Source organism: Salmo trutta, chromosome 12, assembly GCF_901001165.1.
Source record: "Salmo trutta chromosome 12, fSalTru1.1, whole genome shotgun sequence".
NCBI lineage: Eukaryota > Metazoa > Chordata > Actinopteri > Salmoniformes > Salmonidae > Salmo > Salmo trutta.
In genome coordinates, this window is record NC_042968.1 from 24,508,410 (window position 1) to 24,523,788 (window position 15,379).

The following is a 15,379-nucleotide window of genomic DNA, read 5'->3' on the forward strand; positions in this document are numbered from 1 at the left end:
ATGCATCGGATGCAGCTGAGAAGAAGTTGGTGAATTTAGTGGAAACCTGCCCATTTGTAATGAGCATGGTAACAAGAATTTGTTGTTACACTGCTGTAATTACAGACTGCAATTACTACCATTTGCATGTTGTTATTATACTGTAACTATGAGTTGTTACCGTTAACTACAATACTTGTTACAGTGTAATTACACATGTAATTACACTGTAACAAGGACCCCTTAAACAGAAGTGTTACCAGATATCTTTATGATTCGTTTTATGAGAAGCCGTGATAATAAATATTGATTTAGTATGGCTGTATATGTTCACTTTAGTATCTCAAGGGCCCACTCAAATGGTGAAAGTGTGATTCAGCAGTAGCTGTTCAGGTGCGTCAAACGATAAACCAGTCTGTCATCAGAATGTCTTTCCAGCGGTACAGTAGGTTTCAGTGTAGTGTACCTTGACAATAGGTAGTGAAAGGGGTAATAAGTAGCGCCAGCATGCGGTATCCAAGGCTGAGTTCTGGGTTCCACCTTGGTGCCAGCTGCTGCGGCTGTAATAATAAAGCAGTGCAATACGTCCTGCCCGCTGCCCGCATGGGGAATCAGTAGCAGTGATTTGAAATAAAACTTAACAACCAATCAGAAATAGCAAACTCCCCAGGACAAGCTTTGCTGCGCTCCACTCACTGTCTTTGTTCATAGCTAATGAGCTATGAATGTTTAGAAACACAGGTTTTTTCCATAAGATTTAATGATTTCCTAATATAGTGACTTGCAGCATACTAGAGCATAACACAGTAGTTATATTCCTATAATGATGGCCATTATAGAGGACCTTTCTCTGGATATTGTATGATGTTGGCAAAGTCTAACACCAGGCTTGGTATGGCACAGACTCCCGTAATGAGGACACGGCAGCCATGTTGTAGTCCTGGTCCATCGACTACTGTTGCCTTGAAAATGTTGCAAGTTTATTTGGTAGATTTGCTACGGTTTGCTATGGTTTACAATGTGGACAGTCATCAGTCAGTACTCTTGCGTGTTAGACCATAAAGCACATATCTGATTAGTGAGATATCAGCCCAAAAGGTTCAACTTTACACACAATTTAAGGTGAATTACTAAATCGACAAGTTTGGATGAAGATAAACGCTTGGATGGAAGTTAATGTAATCTAATATTGGTCCGGAATTCCTCTCAGGGCCTCTGGGGTATGAAATATGATTATTGAAACACACCAAGATGTGAAAACGTTGGACATGTGAGAAGAGAATCCTAAAAATGAAAGCAAGAGAGGGGCTAAGTTGATTAGACGATTGGACAGGGGGTGTGTGGTGCGAGCGCTGGCAGTGCCCCGGTCCAGAAGGGCTGCTGGCCACGTGCCGATCAGGACTTGTGACTGAGGGGACTATCAAAGGTAAGGACCTCCGGCCAGGTCGGGATACAAAGAGGCCACTGAACAGTTGGCCTTTTCATTTCAAGTCTTACATCCATGCCCTTCTGCTGCTGATTCAATTACAACTAATTACTCAATTAAAATCACATGCAGGGGCAAGTAACCTTTTTTTTAAAGAGCCTCAGCTCCAAAATAACTATTTCTACATCCCCCAGAATGTCTGGTGAAGAGAATTCCTACATGACATGGCAGAACAGGCCCATTATTCAATTTTTAGCACTTTTATACAACCAGCCATTAAATTGGCCACTCATTAGTGAAAGACATTAATCTGAGGACATATTGTATATTTATTTATTTTATTTAACCTTTATTTAACTAGGCAAGTCAGTTAAGAACTAATTCTTAATTACAATGACCGCCTGCCCCGGCCAAACCAGGATGACGCTGTCCCTATTGTGCGCCGCCTTTCCTATGGGACTACCAATCACGGCCGGATGTGATGCGGCCTGGATTCAAACCAGGGTCTGCAGTGATGCTGAGATGCAGTGCCTTAGACCGCAGCCCCACTCGGGAGGTTCAGAGGTTCAGAGGTTCATTTAGGACAGTTTTTCTTTACAGCGGTTACAATTTTTGTAGTTTTCTCCATGCTACAATATATGGACACCAATATTAAAGTTATATAAATTCTTCTTAAAGTGATCCAATTATCATTCCCCTAAATGACATGTTTTAATGTCTACTTCTCTTTTGCATTCCTTAGGTTTATTTCCCAGGCTTTCTTAGAGCCAGGGATTCTCCCTCTCCGCTCTGCTCCCTACAGCACTAGCTGCACAGCTTTGGTGAGGCCTATAGCGCACAGAGAAGGGAGAGATTGCTTGTCGAGGAAGATGTGAGGAAGAGGAAATGGGGTCTGGCATGTTGACTCAGGAGTAGGCCCCTCTGGACCCCTCAACGGACAGCTATTAAAGTTTAATTGCTAGGCTCACCTATCATGGAAGTCCTCAGAGCTCTGTAGGGGTAAATTGCTGAGCTACTGGGGAAGGAAGGTCATTTGTTGAATAAGGCCCAGTCATGGTTTAGGTAGGAGATGTCTTCCCAGCTAACAACAAACATTCTCACAACTTTAGAGAACATTCCCTTAAGAGTGTCATTAGGCCATTACCTAACATTTTCATAAGAACGTTCCAGTGATGTGCAAGGACTGTTTTCAAGACCATTCTGTCACGTCCTGCCATAGTAAAGTGTGATTTTCTATGGTAGAGTTGGTCAGGGCGTGACAGGGGGGGTTTTGTGTTTTTCTATGTTTTCTATTTCTATGTTTAAGTTCTAGTTGTTCTATTTCTATGTTGGGGTTTTTGGGGTTGATCTCCAATTGGAGGCAGCTGGTCCTTGTTGCCTCTAATTGGAGATCATATTTAAGTAGGGGTTTTTCTTCCTGGGTTTTGTAGGTGATTATATTTTGAGTAGTGTTTGTTTCTCTCTGCGTCACGGTTTGTTGTTTTTGTCAATTCAGTTATTATTCTTTTACAAAGTTTCACGGATTTAATAAAATGTGGAACTACAACCACGCTGCACTTTGGTCCGCTCCTTTCGACAGCCGTGACACATTCACTTAACGTCAAACGGAACTTACCCAGAACGGGGTCACCATGTTTTCAGAATATTCAATATTAATATTAAGTTTCATCAGAACATTGCAAGAATAATACAATGTCCAGTTTTCTAAGGGTTTGGAGAATTTTCCATCCATGTCGAGCCAAACATTCAAAGAACATGGTTGCCATGTTTTCAGAACATAAGATAATGTTCTCTCTCCCTGTAATTGTTAGCTGGGTGGGTGTTCAGAGGATGCTGCTCACCTGACACTTGCGAGCCTGAGAACTCAGTGCTGCATCACTACTACATCTACAACATACCATGATGTTACTGTAGGTTACAGTGTATGGTAAAGTCACAAAAAACACAATGGATGTTAGGGAAAATTTGTGTCCAGCCCAATTTCCTCTTTCCCTCCCAGGAAAAATAAGGAGTATCTGAGCTTTGTTTCTGGGTTATTTGCATAATTCACTTTGATGGGTGAATACTTGTCTCCAACCCTTCGGTCTCTTTTGTATCTGAAGATTACAAAGGGACTGTTTCCAGCGCCACGCAGGCTACCAGGAGAAGACTATCAAAGGGAAGGACTGGGCTTTTAAGTCAGGACCCTTCGATTGTATTACAGATTGGTTCCAGGTGAGGCAGCTTTGGTAAGCTCAGCCAGAGGAAAATTGCCCTCCATGGAGTGCCGGCGAGAGGCAGGGAGGCTTCACGGTTGGCATGGCATTCCAAAACTACTCACGTTCAGCAGGATTTCGAAGGGATGAACACCGGACCTCAAAAATCTTGTTGTGGTTGATCGCAGTTACGTTAAAAGCTAAGCCAGAGAAAGGGGTACACAGGGTGTCTGTCTATTTCAAAAGATTATGTTGGAATAGCTGGATAGTACGGTCATGCACAGACTTCAACTGTCGCATAATGGTCAAATTATCCCTTTTATTCCCTCAGAAAATAAGTCCAGGATTTATCTTTCAAACTGAGATATTCTCCAGCTCCTCTTTGGTGTTAACATGATTTTGTAAATTAGAGGTTCATCTTCATTTCAATCTCATTCACACGTCATGACAGGAATCTCTATCTGCAGCACTCCTGACTGCTGAGAATCTTGCAGCTTTTACTAAAGAGAATACTAATCCTATTGACTAAGACTGACTTCCGGTTCTATCTTGGTTAATCTGATAACAGCTATTTTTGAGGATTGATATGAATGACACTGACAAATCACAAATGTGGCTATTGTTCTTGTTTTTCTTTATGCAGATTGAATTCATTGTGTTTTAACAGTGACAGAGAGGAAATTCCTTGGTACGTGGAATGGAAGCAGAAAAGGAAGGTTTGGTGCAGAACAGGTGCATACGGAACGTCGATCCTGTTGATAATAGAGCAGATCCTCACCTTGAGGGTAACCCAGCTAGCCTTAACTCCCTCCCTCACTGGTGTTGCTGTAACTCTGCTGTCTGTCATCTTCTTTCAATAGACCCATTCCCATTGCCCATGACGCCAGGTCTCAGAGCCAAGCCTGTCTGTTCAGTTAAACGCATCATAAACCAGTCCTCAGGGAAACACTAAACAGATCTTGGATTGTTGTACATGTATGTAGAGCTGGTTGTCCTGGACTCCCGCTGCACGCAGCAATGTCAGCTCTGATCTAAAGCTGGCTGCGTGTGGAAAGGCCAATTAGGCAGAGACTGTTCTGAGGACGACGTATGCGTGCCAGGCCTTGCCATTCTACATCACTCACCTGCCCCGACAGATTGTCCCAGACACTGCAACCTCCGCTCATGTTTTTGAACTGGGGGGATTTTAAAAAAAATCATCCTTAATTGGGTGTTCTGCTTTGTTGTCAAGGTTTTTTTGAAGCAGAGCACAAAAGAGTAATATATTTTGGTTTTGCAATACGCTGTACAACAAAGGTAAAAATCAAATGTCCCCTGCCAGCATCCTTCAAAGTGCCCCAGTCTGGATTTCCTCTGTGTTACTTCTGTCAGATCTTAATTAATCTAATTTTCCCTCTTTCGAAAAAACATACTGTATGTCCTAGCTGTGTCAATCATCAACGCTCTACTTCCAAATAGCATCAGATAGCAGAGTTAGTTAGGCAGTGGACCAGCTTGAGTGAAGAGGCCAGGTTATTGTCGTGGGAAAAATGTAATCTTGTAATGGTTCACCAATTCCCCACTGATTAAGTTTACACTGAGAGGAAAGATTGTTTCCACCTTTGCAGAGGGCCGAGCTCAACAACAAAGAGTCTTCGGTGGACCTCAGTGCATACTACAATCACTCCACCCTCCTCCTAGGCCACACAGAGCAAATAAGCTGTTATTCCACTGTTGTTTGGAAGGATTGCAGAGGGATTGGTCCTGTAATGAAAAGAAAATAGAGCCGATGTTCCCATGACGGATATGGTAAACCGAATCGAGACGGGGTGCACCGTTGGCTCTGAGTTCACACCTCTGGTCCCGGAGCACCCTCCCTTAACCCCCATCCCCCAACCCTCACTGACTCACCCTTTCCAAAGAACCTGATCCGGCCTGGAGGCCCATGAGGTCACGTCCTGGTGAGGATTTGTTTGATTTCTCTAATCACTGCTGAGGCTCTTCTTGTCTTTGTTTGCTTTGTAGAACAAGCAGTAAACACACATGCTTAAGATGGTTGTATGGCACACAGACAGAGAGAGCAGAGGACAACTGCTGGAGGACGCCGAGCTCTTGATTACATTGAAGGTCATGGTAATTACTTTGTCATGTGCTTGTCCTGAACTACTCTGACTGTGCCGATGGTTTGTCAAAATATGACGAGGGCATTGCAATTTATTCAAAACAAATTGACAAGAAAATATACTGGTCATATGTCATACGTCATACTGGTCATACGACATTCCTAAGTGAACAGCAGTGATTGCGTCGTCAAACAGAGTGCCACTCCATATGTTAACTTAGAGATCAGCTCAGCTAGGTGGATATCCAGATTCCTCTTGTAAACAGAGCTTTGTTTCTATTGGACCCTAACCCCCTCTCTGGTGGTAGGGGATCAGAGGGGTCACCTGTGATTGGACTAAACGCCAGGACCACTTGCCAAGCTGAAAGGCAATGTGGGAGCTTCAAGACCAAGTGGAACACTCTGGCCATGTCTCACAGGGGGAAGAGGTGGGTGGGTGGGGCTAGCTGGACCCCTGAGGAGAGAGACCCACAGGGTGGGAGGATGCTGCTGTGAATGAAAACCAGGAGAGGGAGGAAGTGCAGTGTTTATGCTGCTCATGGTCTCCTCTCTTCACTGTCAGGGGGAAACAAGCCCTGCTGGCGGTAGGTAGAGCCTGCCTGGCCTGGCCTTACTCCACTAACAGGAGAGCCTGCAGGACCAGAACCCTGCTGCCTGTTACTATGTTTAGGCTTTGCTCTCCCCCTCTCGTCAGGACCCCAGCTGTCTACCCTCAGAACTCCCTGCTGCTCCATGATTTGGTGGGAAAAGGAGATGATATGGGATTGATATGGACTTGTTTCTGACGACAGGGTCGTCCTGATTCATACGTCTAAAATTTAGCAGAGACATGTTGATTCTTCAATAAGAAAAAGTGACTGAGTATAGGATTTAGTGCCAAAAGGCGTTTTCTGCCTCGGCTGATCTGTAAACTAAGTGGTTGGAATTAGCACAACCAAATGTAATGCAACTCTCTGCAGAGGACACGCCATCATAACTTTGTCATAATAATCCACTGTCCAAAAATCTCTCCTGTAGAGTTCGGAGGCCGAGTTATAGTTGTTTATTGTTTGGTACTGTGTGTTGTCATGGTTAGATCATGACGTGAGCAGTAATTGTCTTTTCTTAAATCTCATTCGCTCCGTTTCCAGATAACCATCAGTTTTACCATATTTGAAAAACACATTTGTTTGTGTGGAGTAATAGTACTCTGGTCATTTCTTGAGTCTTTGGCTCTTAAAGGGAAATCTAATTTATGTTACAATGACACACTGTCCACTGTTGGTATTTTTTGTTTTGACTGGTTTAGGTCAGGTGATAATTACAGTGTTAAATTACATTATATTAGAGGGAAAAACAAGATACTGAATAAACTATGTGATTCATATAATATCACATAACATACCTATGCATACTGGTGGTCTGCAGTCACTGTCTTTTGGCATAAAAAATGTAGACTGGTCTTAGTCTAAAAACGATATGATCAATTTGAGCATTTCTGTGCAAGATAAACCAACAGGATTCAAAAGCTGCGGATGTGACCCTTGTGGGTGAAGTCAATTGAGAGGTACACAATTTACCTAACATGAGGCCATTCTCCCACAATGAATGCACAGTCACACCACCACCACCAGGTCTGGAACTGAACTATAACTACATAATGAACCATCTGGTCTCTGATGTTGGACTACAACATTGCACACAAACACAGACACACACGCAGCACACCGCAAGGGCCTGCACACTGTCTCCAATCACACATTTACACGCATATACAGGTACACACACTCTCTTACACTCCCTGACACGCAAACACACACATTCGCGCACACACACAGGCCTGTTGATGTGTGTGAAACACGTAGGTGGATCTCTGCAGTGCGTCTTTATGAGCTTTGAACTGCACATAGTGTGTTTTGAAGGCTCCTTTCAGGGTCTTGGATTGGACGCCACCCACCCATTGCCTGCCAGGAAGTGCATCTGATGTGGAGTCTGTATGCTCCGCAGACTTCCTGGTACTGACGCATGCCCATAGTGTAATGTCAAACCCTACCTTGTCTTAACAGCTCCTCAGCCTCAATCTAAACCCTGACCCCAGATCATCCACAGAGCCCCACCACGTCAGCCTTTCAACCCATCACCATGCCCATTCTGAGGCCTGCTGGGCCGATGGGGTCAGCCAGTGCCTCACGTCAGCCCTAAAGAAACAGGAAAGAGAGAGCGTGTTTTTCAGAATAGCAACCAAAGTTAATTAAATTAAGCCTGTCTCTGTTCCTGAAGTCTCCTTCTGAGGAAACGCTGACAGGTTCCAGAGCCCTGGTCCAGTCCAACCAGACTGCAGAGAGACACCGCAGAGGACTGGGGAGCTCTGGGACACACAGGAATCACAATAGACCCTTCTCCTCAAGGAAATACACCAGACATCAGCATGTGTGCTCAGCTGTAAGCATGCTAGTCAGAAATGGTCACACACACTGTTTGGTCCAAATCTGTGCACGCCGGCTCATGCACATGAAAGCATCCTGCCCTGCGCATTCTTTTTGGGGCGCAGTCATATAGCTAATTTTGTCTATGATCTGTAATTGCGTATCCTGTGATTCTCATAACCATTCCATTACCATAGGTTCAGTCATACTGTGTATTTCAGAGCAGGCCTTTCTCCTCCTCTGTCCCTATGATTTATGTGGAGCATATGTGTTTTATCTGTGATACAGTTCAATATAGGCTCTCTTTTTCAATCATTCTCTCCCAGTCCCTCTTTTTCTCTCTCACTTGCTATTTTTCACCTTCTGTATGCCAAGATGTTCCCTGGAGAAAGGAGTAGTTCTTGATCACATGAATATTACTTGTCTCCTCTCCTTCCTATCTTAGGCAGAGACAGTGTAAGAGTGTAATAATTTTAATGGTCTCTCATCCTAGTTAAAAATGAATGGTCAACCCTTTTCATTTTGCTGCATATTTATCCAGTGAGCTGCCCATCTACTCGAAGAGCTCTGCTACAGAGATTTCAATGAGCTCGTGGACTGATACCATCAACATGAATGAGGATACCTCCAAAAACATGTTTCTCGTTTGACTCGTTTGGATGAAATGTCCATTTCTGTTATCTGCAGATCAGTTTTGTTTTGTTTTTCTAAAGTGGATAGATTTCACCCGAGGTAACAGTGGAAGTCTAAAACCCTCCATAAAGCTAGAACACAAACACCGGCCTGAAGCGGAGGCTCTCCGGCTCCAAGTTTGGGTTTAGATTTCCATCTGAATTGATTAAAATCTGAATTTCAAGTAAACATGACAGATTCCATCTGCTTTAATGTAAAAACGAGAGCGTTTTGATGACAAGTTCAGAATATTTTAAAGAAATGCACAGCTAGGTATTTCAGGTCAACTCATCACTGTCTTTTCTCCTAACCTCCTGTTGTGATCTAGTTGAGACCCTCTTTGTGTGGCCCATGGGGGTTTTCATTGGCAGAGCACACAGAAATATCACAAAGTGCTTTGAAGCTGATTTCTAATGAGACCTAAAGTGAAGCAGACAAAACGTGTAGTCCAACATTGAGCGTGGCAGGTCACAGACTCCCATTCTACTATGTGACCCCTCCATGTGTGTCCAGGCTTGGATCTGAGATGGGAGAGCAGTGCAGTTGGATCACAGTGGTTGAGCTCAGATTTAGTAGGAGACAGAGTCACACCCCTGGATGGGGGAAAGTTTGAGATCCAGCACAGGGTGAGACCCAACCCGCCTCTCAACTCATAGGAGACGAGAGGAGGAGAGAACCAAAGATCCAGTATCAAATCAAATCAAATGTATTTATATAGCCCTTCTTACATCAGCTGATATCTCAAAGTGCTGTACAGAAACCCAGCCTAAAACCCCAAACAGCAAGAAATGCAGGTGTAGAAGCACAGTGGCTAGGAAAAACTCCCTAGAAAGGCCAAAACCTAGGAAGAAACCTAGAGAGGAACCAGGCTATGAGGGGTGGCCAGTCCTCTTCTGGCTGTGCCGGGGTGGAGATTATAACAGAACATGGCCAAGATGTTCAAATGTTCATAAATGACCAGCATGGTCAAATAATAATAATCATAGTAGTTGTCGAGGGTGCAACAAGTCAGCAACTCAAGAGTAAGTGTCAGTTGGCTTTTTCATAGCCGATCTTTGAGAGTATCTCTACCGCTCCTGCTGTCTCTAGAGAGTTGAAAACAGCAGGTCTGCGACAGGTAGCACGTCTGGTGAACAGGTCAGGGTTCCAGCAGGTCTGGGACAGCAGGTCTGGGACAGGTAGCACGTCCGGTGAACAGGTCAGGGTTCCATAGCCGCAGGCAGAACAGTTGAAACTGGAGCAGCAGCACGGCCAGGTGGACTGGGGACAGCAAGGAGTCATCATGCCAGGTAGTCCTGAGGCATGGTCCTAGGGCTCAGGTCCTCCGAGAGAGAGAAAGAAAGAAAGCGAGAAAGAGAGAATTATAGAGAGCATATTTAAATTCACACAGGACACCGGATAAGACAGGAGAAATACTCCAGACGTAACAGACTGACCCTAGCCCCCCGACACATAAACTACTGCAGCATAAATACTGGAGGCTGAGACAGGAGGGGTCAGGAGACACTGTGGCCCCATCCGATGATACCCCCGGACAGGGCCAAACAGGCAGGATATAACCCCACCCACTTTGCCAAAGCACAGCCCCCACACCACTGGAGGGATATCTCCAACCACCAACTTATCATCCTGAGACAAGGCCGAGTAAAGCCCACAAAGATCTCTGCCACGGCACAACCCAAAGGGGGGTGCCAACCCAGACAGGAAGACCACGTCAGTGACTCAACCCACTCAAGTGACGCACCCCTCCTAGGGACGGCATGGAAGAACACCAGTAAGCCAGTGACTCAGCCCCTGTAATAGGGTTAGAGGCAGAGAATCCCAATGGAGAGAGGGGAACCGGCCAGGCAGAGACAGCGAGGGCGGTTCGTTGCTCCAGCCTTTCCGTTCACCTTCACACTCCTGGGCCAGACTACACTTAATCATAGGACCTACTGAAGAGATGAGTCTTCAGTAAAAACTTAAAGGTTGAGACTGAGTCTGCGTCTCTCACATGGGTAGTCAGACCATTCCATAAAAATGGAGCTCTATAGGAGAAAGCCCTGCCTCCAGCTGTTTGCTTAGAAATTCTAGGGACAATTAGGAGGCCTGCGTCTTGTGACCATAGCGTACGTGTAGGTATGTACGGCAGGACCAAATCGGAAAGATAGGTAGGAGCAAGCCCATGTAATGCTTTGTAGGTTAGCAGTAAAACCTTGAAATCAGCCCTTGCCTTAACAGGAAGCCAGTGTAGGGAGGCTAGCACTGGAGTAATATGATAAATTTTTTTGGTTCTAGTTAGGATTCTAGCAGCTGTATTTAGCACTAACTGAAGTTTATTTAGTGCTTTATCCGGGTAGCCGGAAAGTAGAGCACTGCAGTAGTCCAACCTAGAAGTAACAAAAGCATGGATTAATTTTTCTGCATCATTTTTGGACAGAAAGTTTCTGATTTTTGCAATGTTACGTAGATGGAAAAAAGCTGTCCTTGAAACAGTCTGGATATGTTCTTCAAAAGAGAGATCAGGGTCCAGAGTAACGCCGAGGTCCTTCACAGTTTTATTTGAGACGACTGTACAACCATCCAGATTAATTGTCAGATTCAACAGAAGATCTCTTTGTTTCTTGGGACCTAGAACAAGCATCTCTGTTTTGTCCGAGTTTAAAAGTAGAAAGTTTGCAGCCATCCATTTCCTTATATCTGAAACACAGGCTTCTAGCGAGGGCAATTTAGGGGCTTCACCATGTTTCATTGAAATGTACAGCTGTGTGTCATCCGCATAGCAGTGAAATTTAACATTATGTTTTCGAATGACATCCCCAAGAGGTAAAATATATAGTGAAAACAATAGTGGTCCTAAAACGGAACCTTGAGGAACACCAAAATTTACAGTTGATTTGTCAGAGGACAAACCATTCACAGAGACAAACTGATATCTTTCCGACAGATAAGATCTAAACCAGGCCTGAACTTGTCCATGTAGACCAATTTGGGTTTCCAATCTCTCCAAAAGAATGTGGTGGAAGATGGTATCAAAAGCAGCACTAACGTCTAGGAGCACAAGGACAGATGCAGAGCCTCGGTCTGACGCCATTAAAAGGTCATTTACCACCTTCACAAGTGCAGTCTCAGTGCTATGATGGGGTCTAAAACCAGACTGAAACGTTTTGTATACATTGTTTGTCTTCAGGAAGGCAGTGAGTTGCTGCGCAACAGCTTTTTCAACATTTTTTGAGAGGAATGGAAGATTCGATATAGGCCGATAGTTTTTTATAATTTCTGGGTCAAGATTTGGCTTTTTCAAGAGAGGCTTTATTACTGCCCAGTACCCATTGGGACCCCTTTACTTTCTGCCCTGTAGGATTTAATCATTGATGATCCCTATTTTCTGCCTTGTAGTAGTAATAGGAGTATCATTTTATGTCATGTATGATTTCTTCAAGGGACACATGTTTGAAAGGCCATCTGAAAAGAACGCCCTCTCATAAAAAAGAATGGTAGGAGACAAGGGAGTGTGCCACACACCTCTTGTTTGTATTCAGGGAATGAAGAGGTTTGAGGGATTTCTTGCACAGTGACTGAACAGTACCAGAACCAGAAGTGCTCTAGTATAGAAAATATGGTGATGGTTAAATAGGAGATAGCGTTATGGCCTAAAACATAAAATACATAAACACATTACACAGACTATAATGGATTGGTGGGGAGGTGCATCATGGGATGGCTTTGTCTTTGTTGCCCAACTGTAACACAGACACACACATGTGCACACACACACAAACACAAACACACTGGTTAAATTTTGAATAACTCTAACTCTAGTTTCATGTCCACATCCCGGTTCAAACCTAACCCTATCCTCAACCACAACCCTAACCCTAGCTTCATGTCCACATCCCGGTTCAACCCTAACCCTAGCCCCAACCCCTACCCTAGTTTTATGTCCACATCCCGGTTCAACCATAATCCTAGCCTCAACTATAATCCTAACCCTAACCTTGGTTTATGATTATTTTGTTCTTCTTTGTACTCTCCTTTTGTCTTTGACCCAGGGTGCAGGAGCCCAGCTCCAGGTAGCTCCAGCTCAATTTAACCTCTGCCGCTACTGTACATACTGTACATGCACATTTGCGCTCACAGTATTGCGCTAACATACACAAACATTTCAGACCAAAACAACATCTCTATAAAAGGCTGCAGATAGCCTAGCAGTTAGAACGTTGGGCTAGTAACCGAAAGGTTGCTTGTTCAAATACCCAAGCTGACACAGTGAAAAATATGTTGATGTGCCCTTGTGCAAGGCACTTAAGCCTAATTTGCTCCAGGGGCTCTGTACTACTATGGCTGACCCTGTAAAATAACACATTTCACTGCATCTGTGTATCTGGTGTATGGAACAATAAAACCATGTTTTTTTGTGCATGTTTTACATTTCCATCCTTTAAAAGCTAATAGACAAATGTTAAAATATGACAAGAAAACGATTATGTAGTATAATTTTCAGTAGTTCTTTTGGGTATATGAGTTGTAGTATATTAAATGTTATCCCCTGGAAGTGTAACTGGACCTGGAGAGGGATTAATGATGAGTGACAGATGAGTTTCAAAGCCAGTCTCTGAGCCGGTCACATGACTGTGAACCTCAGTCAGGTTCCTGTCCTTGGGCAGGCATCCCAGTAGTTCCCATGATGCCCTCTGGGCCTGGCTCAGTTTGACGGCAGCGCCAGGCCTGCTCTGGTTTCACCTTGCCAGATAAGATCGGTGCGTGTGGATTCCTCAGCTCGCTGACCAACACAGGTTACAGTTGACCCCTTGGAGCAGTTGAAATATTGCCCCAGGTTGAGGGTTCAAGAGCCAAACTCAGTCACGCAACACTACAACAGGAAGCCAGGGAGAGAGAGAGAGAGAGAGAGAATATGGGCCCCACCAGTTCTGGGTCTCTCCTAGAGACTAGAGACTCTCTAGTCAAGAGTACACTAGGCCCCTCAGCTACTCAGCCTGGAGAGGCCTGCTGAGGAATAATGGAGTAGAAGAGGCGAGGATTAGAGGGGCATCTCACAGAGCTCTTTTCATCTTTTCATTATTCTATCAATTAGCTTGCTACTCCCTGCTGTCAGGGGAATATATGGTTCTTTACTGGGAGGGGGATTTGTGTGCGTGTGAACTACATATAAAAAACTAGGGATACCAACTCTGACACTCAGCATCAGAGAGTATTCGCATTAGGAACATGTTGAAAAGCTGTGTGCTAATTTGACCCGCAAAGAGTCATGTGCTGTGGATCAGAAAGGACCTCAGTTATCCATGTGCCTCATAATGAAACACTCTTCCTTTAATGTCACCCATCTCTCTTTTACTTTAGGGAGGGCATTCTCTGATTGTCTCTTGGGTGGCTCACTGGGTGCTGTGTTCATATCAGACATTACATTAAGCTAATTACGTAATTCCCATTCACATCTTCACAACTTTCACAACCTTAACCCAAGAGTAGCAGTTGAACTACAGTATACATGGCATGGTGAATAGAAGTTCAACATCTTATATCAACATATTTTAATCAAATGGTAAATAAATCAGCTGTGGCAGCAGAGGTTATTGAAGTCAGCGAGGCCACTCTGTGGGGTCTCCTTTAGGGTGATATTGAGGGACCCGCAATGCTGGGGAGAGAAAGTCAGCTAACCACACAAGCCAATGGTAAGCATACATACCCCCAAACTACAGAGAGGGACACCCCCTGCTTATAGGGAGTATAGGACATATCTCATATAAGGCAGCTGGTGAACAGACCCCCCCAAACCGCAGCCCCCCATTCCCCCCATCAATAGAGGAGGAGATCAGGCCTCCACTCTCACTTCCCTCCTGGGGAAAGGAATATTTATCTTTTTGTTTTCAATCTTGGCACCAAATGCTGCTCCTAGCTTCCTCCATTTGGGCAGCCAACCCTGGATCCTCATAAAGACAGACACACAGAGCGAGGGGGAGACAGAGATGAAGAGAGTGAAAGAGAGAGTTAGCTAGAGGGAGGGTCTGTGTGGAGGCTGAACACAGGCCCCTGTCCCAGCCTGCACATGGATGGATGTGTACCTTGATGGATGTCTGTGGTAATTACGAGCTGGGATTATTCTGCCCTCCCCCCCGGCAGGACGCCATGTCATCCCTGAATGGTGCACGTGGCAGAAAAGACCAGGGGACCACAGGCTCACTGAGCATCAGTCTGCTGCCTGGCTAGTAGTAAACACACTCCTATGAACTCACCATGTTGTGACTGGCCAGTGGTTTCAGCTGGCCGCTCTCTTTGGGATAAGAGGCTCTTATAGCCTCTTTGAAAACATCCAAATTACCAGAGCCTTTGCTCGTTTGGTCTTGTAACTTCTGCAATCCAGGACATGGTTGGTTTGGGTTTGAAATCTAAAGCTAGTGAATAAATTATATTCAGCTGAGATCCTAAAAACAGATTAAAGCATGGAATTGTAAGCAATTCTAAACCAGCCCCCAACCAAAACCTCACTGAATTTGCATGATGGTGCATAAAATGGGACTTGTGTAATAATGATAACGATGGGTAGTTACAACCGTGGACTTTGTTTTTCATCTCTCTCTCTCTGCCGCACATGGCTATGAAT